Raw genomic sequence first — 9,773 nt, 5'->3', positions numbered from 1 at the left:
AAAGGACAGCTGAAGAGGGGTACCTGGCTGTCAATTCTCTCCTCGCTCTCATACGAGCTGGTGTATTTCAGGGGTCAGATCTCCTATTTAGAGTCCATTTTGTTCTCAGTTCTTCTCCTTGAGTCCCACACCCCCATCACCATCCTCCATTAGAAGAATCTCTCAAGGTGCTTATGATAAAGTCTTTTCTATCAACAAGATGAACGTCCACTAAGTGTGAAGCCTTAGCACTTGAAATACTCCCCAAAGATCAAGGACAATACAAGGAAAATAAATAAGAACTTCAGAATAAAATAATAAAAGGATGGCAAATCCATCTTTTTCCCTTCAAGGGACAGGCCCTCTATTTCTGACTTGCTAACCAGTGTCTGTATATTTCCATTTCAGCTTGTAAAAGGTCAGAAGCACAGAGCTCCAACATCAAAGCCCTACACCACACAGGTTACAAATGTGGGATGCTACAGTATGTGCAATGACACGACAATATATATTCTATATGTGTACAGGTGCTAAGAGAAATAAGCATAGAAAACCAATGCTGTTCTGTCCTAGTGAAATTTGGAGTGCATTTTTGAGCTTCAAAAATAATATATAATAGTTATACATTCAATTTAAATCAAAGCAAATGCTATAGTTTAGTTTGAAAGTCTGCTTCTCAGCATTTATCCCCTTAGCTTGTAGAGTTAGCCTATGGAATTAGAAATAGATTATCTAAACACTTCCAGGATCTCCCTGTCCACATTCAGACATGACAAATGCAATTTGTCATCTCTTTAAGCCTTCTCTTCTCCAAGAGAGTTAGTCTCATGCAGTGAAACAGGCTGTCTTGTGATTCCCCACAGTGATCAATAGTGTCTTTTCCATGGAAGAGAAGTGGAGAAGATGAGCTGTAAGTTAAATAAACCTCTGTTCTTTATCAGTTACTTGGATTTGGATTCAGGTATTTTGCTGTAGTAAAAGAAAATAAAATCATTTGATTCCCTATGGATGTGAAGATCTCATATGCTTCCACCACCTGGAAAATTCTTTTTTTTTTTTTTTTTGCCAGTCTTTGGCTTGAGCTCAGGGCCTGAGCACTGTCCTTGGACTTTCTCAAGGCTAGAGCTCTACCACTTGAGCCTCAGCACCACTTCTGCCTTTTTTCTGTATATGTGGTACTGAGGAACTGAACCCGGGTCTTCGTGCATGCTAGGCAAGCACTCTACCATTAGGCCAAACTCCCAGCCCTGGAAAATTCCTTTATCTTGTTTTTAAGTTCTGTCTGGAGCTGAGGCAGTGAATGAATGGTTCCACATCAACCTATCAGCACGCCTGGGAGGTTTTGGGAGGTTTTGGAATTATTTCTAGTGATGCTGCTGTAGCCCAAGTGCTCACGGATCAGATGATTAGATGAGTGATAGCTTCCCCCACTCATAAATACAGAGAAATAATAGAAGATAGTAAATGAAGTAAAGCAACATAATAGTTACTAACCATTCAGGTCTGAGGGCAGACTCTCCACGCATTTCTTATACTGCTGAGGGACTGGTGTACTGACTGACTCAGGAAACGTCTCTGAATGGGATGATCAGATGTGTGAGCCATCACTGACCCATGCACGTCTCTGTTCTCATTTACCATTCCCTGAACCCAGCCCAGTAGCGGTGGAGGAGGGGGCGAGGGTCCCAGGCTTCTATTTCACAAGAACGCCCTGCTCACATTCCTGGATGTTCTAACAGATGCCTTGAAGCATGACCAGCTACAGAACAAAGTCCCCAGCTTTTTCATTTTGACAGAGACTAAATATTTTTCCTCCTCACAACATCTCCTTGAAATTTCCAGCTCCTGAGTACATGAACACATAAATACATTATTTCCCGTGTTAAGTGAGGAGCTTGTTCCAGTCTTGACAACAGCTAACCATCTGCTAATGTTCCTATTTTCCCTGTGGTGATCAATCAAGGTTTGGAATCAACAGTTGTTTTCACTGCTTAGTATTTAAGGAAAAAAACCCCCATAATGCCAATTTCCCCCAGTGTCACTGAAGCTTGGTAGACGCATAGCTGAGAGACTGCTGTGAAATTCAGGATGGGGGCTTGTGGGAGGTCACAGCTGCCACTGAATGCTGGTGAGCAGGTGAGCAATCACCAAACTACCAGGAGATCGGAGGAAGGCGGGGACCCTATGCATTCTCTCTGCTGTCCCCTAGCAGTCTAGAACTGGGGTTTGAACTCAGCGTCTCAAGATCTTAACAGCTTTTTGGCCCAAGACTGGCGGGCTAACCACTTGAGCTACACTGGAGCTACACTCCACACCAAGCTTTTTGTGCTGGTTAACTGAGGCTAAGTATGTCTTTCTTGAATTTGTCTGCCTCCCGAGTAGCTAGGGATAATAGGCCTTCAGTATCAGGACTTTTTTTTTTTGTCATGGGCCTTGAACCCAAGGCTTGGACACTGTTCCTGAGCTCTTTCGCTCAAGGCTAGCATTTTACCATTCTACCACTTGAGCCACATCTCCACTTCTGGTTTTCTGGTGCTCATTGGAGATGAGAGTCTCATGGACTTTCCTTCTTGGGCTGGCTTGAAACCATGATCCTTAGATTTCAGCCTCCTGAATAGCTAGGGTTACAGGTGTGAGCCACCAGCACCCAGCTCTGTATTACATCTTTTTGTTGTTGTTGTTAGTCGTCGGGCTTGAACTCTGGGCCTACATGCTAATGCTATCCCTAAGCTTTTCAGCTCAAGGCTACTGCCCTACCCCTTGAGCCACAGCACCACTTCCGGTTTTCTGGTGGTTCATTGGAGATAAGAGTCTCACGGACTTCAGTGCCTGGGCTGGCTTTGAACCACGATTCTCAGATCTCAGCCTCCTGAGTAGCTAGGATGACAGGCGTGAGCCACAGTGCCCGGCTTCTGCATCATAGCTTTTAGGCTGACTTTCCATTTGGTTCATTTCTTCTGGCTCTGGGTTTGTGATGTCCCAGATTAAGCTTGGAAGTCTCATACTTGAACAACACCAAGCTTCATTTCTTGCTCAGGCCAAGGGGCTTGAGAGTCGCCTGACTCTGCAGGACAGCTGACCTCTGCCTGTGATGTGACCTCTGTGATGGCTGCAACAGGGTGGATGAGGCTGCAGCAATAATATCTAGCAGCTTCTAAACATGTCTGCCAGGAGCAAAATGTCTGCTCTTAGTTCACCAACCGGAGCCCTGGGCCAGGGAAATGACAGGGAGCACACGACCCCCAGCAAGTTGGGTCCGTCCATTCCAGTGGCCCCACTTGTGAAGAACTCTGGCTTCAGTCAGTGATGTCCCCCCCAGCGTGTGCAGCAGAGTCACCGCAAGGACTGGTAAACACGGGATTCTGGTTCCCTAGATTGGGACTAGTGCTGGAAATTTTTATTGTTTAGACAGGTTTCCAGCGCAGGTAGATTCTGCAGATACAAGGACCAGATGAGAATCCAGGTACAGAGCCAGCCCGGACAGACAAATCCACAAGACTCATTTCCAGTTAACCGGTGGAACACTAGAAATGGCTCACGTGGTAGGGCATCCGCCTTAGGTGGAAAAGCTTAGTGAGAGCGTGAGGCCCTGACTTCCAGCCTTAGCACTGGCGAGAGCACACATGGGAGTCCACACAAACCATAAACCAAATCTCTGCGTGCGGGAAGCAGCCTGTTTCCATGTCCATGGGGTTTAAAATGGACATTTTCTGCATTCTGCTACAGTCGGGGCAATGTGGTAAGGAGAGGAAATGAAATTGTATTCGGGCAAATGTAAGAACAGTGGTACTCGTGGTACTGCAGCCACAAGGCTCAGGAGCAGGCCTCCGTGGTCAATTCTGCAAGGCACTTTCAAGAAGCAGAATTCCCCTCGGGCATCCAGCAGCAGCCCAGGCCTTTCTTCACCGGGCGAAGGCTTCGTGTGTACAATGGGGAGCCCTTCCTTCTCCCCACGGGGCCTTCATGCCAGGTGAACACTGTCTCCAGGATTTGTAAGTTGTGCAACATCTTGCTCAACTCTGATGAAAAGAAACCAAGGTGTGAGAATAAAAATGAACAGTCTCATTTCCACCGCTGCCGCCTGGAGGGCACTGAGTTCACATGGATGCAGTGGATAAAGTGACTGAACCAAGTGACAGGCTCCCAAGACCCAGTGCAGGGTGTGGTCTGATGCTCTCAGGCTCCCCTCGAGACCTTTGGGAAGATGCGCTTGGTTTACTGCAGCAACGTCTCTGGGAGAATTTGAACCCTGAACACAACTGTAGGCTGGCACCATACCAAGCTTGTGTCTGTGTTGTGCATAGATGCTCGATTTCACGTGCCCACTTTGGCATCAAACCAACAGCATGGAGCCAGATGGGATGCTTTGCTGTGGCTTTCTTATTATTTTTGTAACACGGTTCTCCCACATTTAAATGTACAGAGTCCTCACTATGTGCTGAGCCCTGAAGAGTAAATGTCCTGACTGCTGATTCTCTTCCTAGGAGCTTAAAAATGCTCTGGCATATGTTTACCAGTCTCTTGTACGTGATACGAGCTTTGCTCTCGAGTAAATGATGGACGCATCATATAAAGGCCTTATTTAATGGAATGTAAGAGTTTGAGCAAAGGGATTTCAAACAAAAACAGTTCTTCAAAATGGAGAAATTGGTAAGACATAATGAAAGTATTCTATTCCAAATGAGTGACCATGTATGTGTTGATAAAAATATTTCCACCAGAAATAATGAACATGGCCAGGCCCTGAGTTAAAGCCCCACAACAGGAAAAAGAAAAGAAAAGAAAAGAAAAAAGAAACAATGAGGGATCGTAATGAGATTGTGAGATTGACAGCTTTCGTTTCCTCCTTTTCCTGTTCTGTCTTAATTTCCCTCTTTATTGAGACAAAGGTGGTGATGACAGACCACACAAGTGACTGGTTCTTGGGACCCAGTAGCTTAGGTCTAAATTTGCCCCATGGTTTACAGCTGTAATTTTAGCTTTGGAAACAGTATTCAGTTCAAGGTAAATAACTGAAGGTAAGAGCCAGAATTAAGCATCTGTCTCTTCCAAATACATGTTTTTGACAAAATTCTTCCTGTAGCTTTTGCTGTTTAGAAGTCCTTAGGTTGCCTGACACTGCCTACAAGGCCGTGACATGAGCTCGCCAGTTGAACCTCTCAGGAAAAATGACGATGGGCGCTTGCTAAAGACCCTGCTGTGGTGATGCTTAGCAGAGGAAGCCATGTTTGATTGCTGCAAGTGAGGACGAGTGTGCCATGCTGATCGTGTGTAATGAGTACCAAGGCCGTGTTGGCTTTGTGTCTTGGCTGTCAGATAGGGCAAGAATCTGGTCACAGGCTCTAAGACAGAAGCAGGTGGCTGTCACTTTTCAAGAATGTTTGATATTGCTTAATCGTCTTGTTAGAGGGAAATATTCACTATACTCAGTTTTTTTCAGTTAATAGGTGATTCCTCAAATTCAGAGACTGTTATTTAGTCTGTTGAATATAAAAAGGGGGGAGGAAATAAACAAATTTTGGGGGGAGGAGGGGTCAATCTTATTTTTGTACTGTAAAGGCACTGTTCTGCGTGTATCTGACACTGACATTATATTTCTTCCAGCTCCAGTTTACCAACAAGGGAATGGATGTGTCTGTAGTCAACAATGTAGGATATCAGCTTTATTAATTTCCCCTTCTTGTCACAGGTGGACCACTTGAGACAGGAATGGCTGAGGTCCCTGTGAACGGCCATGTCTGCACATGCCAGCTCAGTAATGGGCATTCATTTACCGAGCACCACCTGCACCGAAGCTGGTGTCTCTGTGGTGAGTCCATCAGAGTCCATAGGAAGTTTCTGCCCTTCTTGTCTGTGTTAGGTACCCAGGGACTCAGGCTGGTGGCCAAGCTAAAGAGGCCTCAGATAGCCTCTGGCTCACTCAATCCATTGGTTTCTTGGTACCAATCAAATATTACCTTTTCTCTGGCTACCATTACCTGAAGCTGCATGGTAAAGGAGGTCTTGGAGAAGACAATGGCTAATCTGAGGCCTCAAGTTCAGGTTAGATGATTCTAGAAAGAGGGTGGCATAGGACATGATCAAGATGGTTGGTTTATGCAGAAGATCAGAAATGCCTCAAGGCACCACTGGAGGGGGAGGGAGGGAAGTGATGTCAAAGGGATAAAGAATCATCACCCACCTCCATTTCTTCCCAAGTTCTGAGCAGAGCTACTGACAGCTCACAAAGCAGTGTGGCTTGACAGGGATCTCAGACAGAATATTAACAACTGTTAGTTGTTAGTTGTTTTGCATAAAACAAAAAGCTGAGTGAATATATATTTACATATATATACACTCAGATTACCTTTATGAATTGAAGATGAGATCTGTAACTCTCTGCTAGGGCAACTGAACAACTTTGTTGATTCTTTAATTTCAGGCCACATCCCATTTATCATTACATGAAGTTATGAGAGTTTAGATGGAATTTACAGGGTAAAAATTATCAAGCTAGATTTTGCTTGCTGGAAGAGAATGCTGTTTCAGAGCCACTCAGCCCTCCCTAGATGTGGTTGAAAGGGAGAAGTCTTCAGAAAGGAAGAGGCCCTGCCTGGTATGTGCTGTTACTCTCAGATGTGGGGCTCAGTGCTATTTTTCCCTTGGTCTTTGGTAGCTGGCGACTCTGGTGCTGGGCACTGAAGTGCATGCTTCTCCACTGAGGTCTTGGACATGTGGACGTAAGTAGTGGTGTCATGGGAACTGTTCTGAAAGTTAAGTCTTGAACTATGTGATATCTGCTTCTGCCCATTCTGACCCACGCTGCAGTGGAATTACCGAGTTACTTGAGAAATGTCTTGACCACATCACAGACAGTGTTTCTGGCCTGGAAGGACAGGAGTTTTCTTCAGTGTGATCAGGGGGCATTACAAGAAGAGATGACTGGCCTTGACTTTGGTTGCGCCATGTAGTACTGTCTGTCAGAGGACTCAGGGAGTAGTGACAAGCTCTCCTCGAACGGTTCTTAAGACCAGCTTAGATCCATCTCTTAGCTCAGAGGTATTTTCCTTGAAGAAAAGGAAGTAGACTTCATGACCTGGTGAGTATTTTCTTGCCCTAATATTTTATCTTTATGACTCTTCATCCTTGTTTTCTGCTACTATAAAGAAAGGAGGTTTCATTGGATCACAGTTCTGGAGGCTCACGTGCGGTATGAACAATGGCGTGGGCTCGTGTGACCAGGTGCACGTGGAAGAAACTCAGGACAAGAACCAACCTTCCTTATTACAACCCATCATATGGGGACTCTTACAGTCCCATGAGACCTCTGAAACTCCCCTCGAAAGGGGGTCCCTCGGGACCTCACCACCCCCACTGGGTTCCGCCATGGAAGGGTCCCCCACCTTTCAGTGTGGCCACATTGGGCATTCAGGTTTCAGCTGCTGAATCTCTGGGGGGACACATTGGAACCATATCCAAATGATAGACGCCTCCAACAGCATTGTTTTTGACAATGAGATTTTGAAATGATGATGTTGGGTTATTGCTAGAAGCCCTTTGATTGGTGAACTTTTAACTATCAAAGCCAGAAGTGAGATGTCCACAGACACGTGACGCCCAGGTGAAGCCACAGCTCCGCTGTAGCTATTACACTTCTGGTAATTTTAATGGCAGCTTTTGTCATGGACTAATTAGTGGGTGGAAGTGAAGACTTGTCATTTTCATTATTCTGTTGGCATACATTGTTCAATAATTTCTGACTTTTTGCACCGGGATAAAGGGTACTTCAGTCAAGGATTTGAAAAAAGGGCTTATCTTGGAGGTAGATTTAATTGAGGGGTTGCTGCTTTGCTCGGTAAAGATATGTATCATCTTCGAATGAAGGTCATAACTAGGGTTGGGGTTTATAATCATCTCTGAGTCAGGAGGCAAGAGTGAAGCAAGGAAATAAGCCAAAGCTGAAAGTGCTTGGGAGAGATGATAATTAATTCTGCCCTGGAGTTAAAGCAGAAAAACTTATGATGTGGGCTTTGGAAAGGAACAGAATGGAGTAAGTTAGTGAGTATGGGAGGGAAGACCAAGAGAGGAAAAGCCGTGAAATGTGAGGTTGTTCAATTTATTCCTGCTACGAATGCATTGTGGGTTACTCTAGGCCAGAGATGGTTTTAAACTTTGGGCAGATCTCAGTAGATGATTGGATCAAGAAGATGTAGTACTTATACACAATGAAATTCTATGCTGCCATCAGAATTCTATGGCATTACCCAATTCGTAAGGAAATGGAAAAAATCATTAAGTGAAGTAAGCCAGACCCAAAGGAACATAGGCTCAATGGTTTCCCTCATTTGTAATAATTAGTACACATCTAGGACTCTCCTAGCAGAGGATTACAATAGCTCAAAACCTAGGTATATAAGGTCATATAGGATGAGACTAAATGAAAGGAACTCTAGGATAGGGAAACCAGAATTTTATCTTTTTTTTTTTTAAATCAATTTTTTTTGCCAGTCCTGGGCTTGAACTCAGGGCCTGAGCACTGTCCTTGGACTTTCTCAAGGCTAGAGCTCTACCACTTGAGCCTTAGCACCACTTCTGGCTTTTTTTCTATGTATGTGGTACCGAGGAACAGAACCTGGGTCTTCATGCATTCTAGGCAAGCACTCTACCACTAGGCCAAACTCCTGGCCCCAAAAGCTTTGTCTTGTGTGATTGTTGTTCTTTATAATCTCATATTATTACTGATCTGACTTTGTTACCTGGGACATTGTGCCTTAGCCTCAGGACTGTCTGTGGCTTTCCTGTGTATGTTACAAGTGTAGGGGTTTTGCTTGAGAAATTCCAACTGCTTGGCCTGTTTGAACTCTAACTTTGATATTCTTAGCCCTCCCCTACCTTCTGTAATGGTTTAGAAAGAATACAGGATCATGAAAGAGTTTTCGATTGTTTAAAGTTACTTCAGGTATTTCAATATTTCCAGTATCAGCAATTCAAAGTACATTTTGCTTTTCTCACCAGAAGCTATTTTTAATTAAGTTACACTTGTCTACTCTCTCAGTGTTGATGTTCGTTTTTTTTTTTTCAATCGTGCAAGACCTTCCTGTAAGCAACTTTAGACTCCTCTCTTCTCACATTTAAGGCAGCAATAATTAGACCAAGTTTTGCTGAGCCTGTAGGAACCTCACCACCGAAGTGTTCTTAATGGTGTTTTAATGTCCAAACTCGTGTGGTCTGATGTGCGAGGTCACTAAGTGAATGAAGGAAATGGCTTTGACATCCTGGTGTTTATTGAAGTTTGGAAAATGCCACTTAAGAATGGGTTTTGCCTTGCTAAATGAGAAACAGTTAAAGCACTGAACCTGTATCAGTGCCCACAATGCAGCTGGGGTGCTTTAATCTTGTCCCACCTCAGGTACACTGAGAAACTTGATATAAAGACTGTATCAGGAGGCAGTAAATGAATGGAGATGTCTCATGGTCCATACAAGTGGCTAATTCTACCTCTGTAGTAGAGGTTTGTATCCTCCAAATACGGCAATTTTGGGGGGTTGATTTTAGAAGGTTCTTCATGAACTTTATTGCATTTTATTTTATTAATTTCATTTCATTACCTTATAATAAAATACCTACTTCATAGAATAGAAGGCATGCTCTATTGGTACTACCTCCTGATTTCTTGTAGGTAGTGTAAGTAGATGGAGAAAGAGAAAAATAAGTTCTAGCTTCTATTTTAGGGACCCAAGAACCATCATTTGGCCTGTCCCTGGGGAACTCTCTTCATTAAACACCACTTCAGTTACCAAACCTGCACTATTCTC

The sequence above is a fragment of the Megascapheus bottae genome, chromosome 4, assembly GCF_031878675.1.
Source record: "Megascapheus bottae isolate mThoBot1 chromosome 4, mThoBot2.hap1, whole genome shotgun sequence".
NCBI classification, from domain to species: Eukaryota; Metazoa; Chordata; class Mammalia; order Rodentia; family Geomyidae; genus Megascapheus; species Megascapheus bottae.
The sequence above is the reverse complement of the archived record's forward strand: the minus strand, read 5'-3'. Positions refer to the sequence as shown.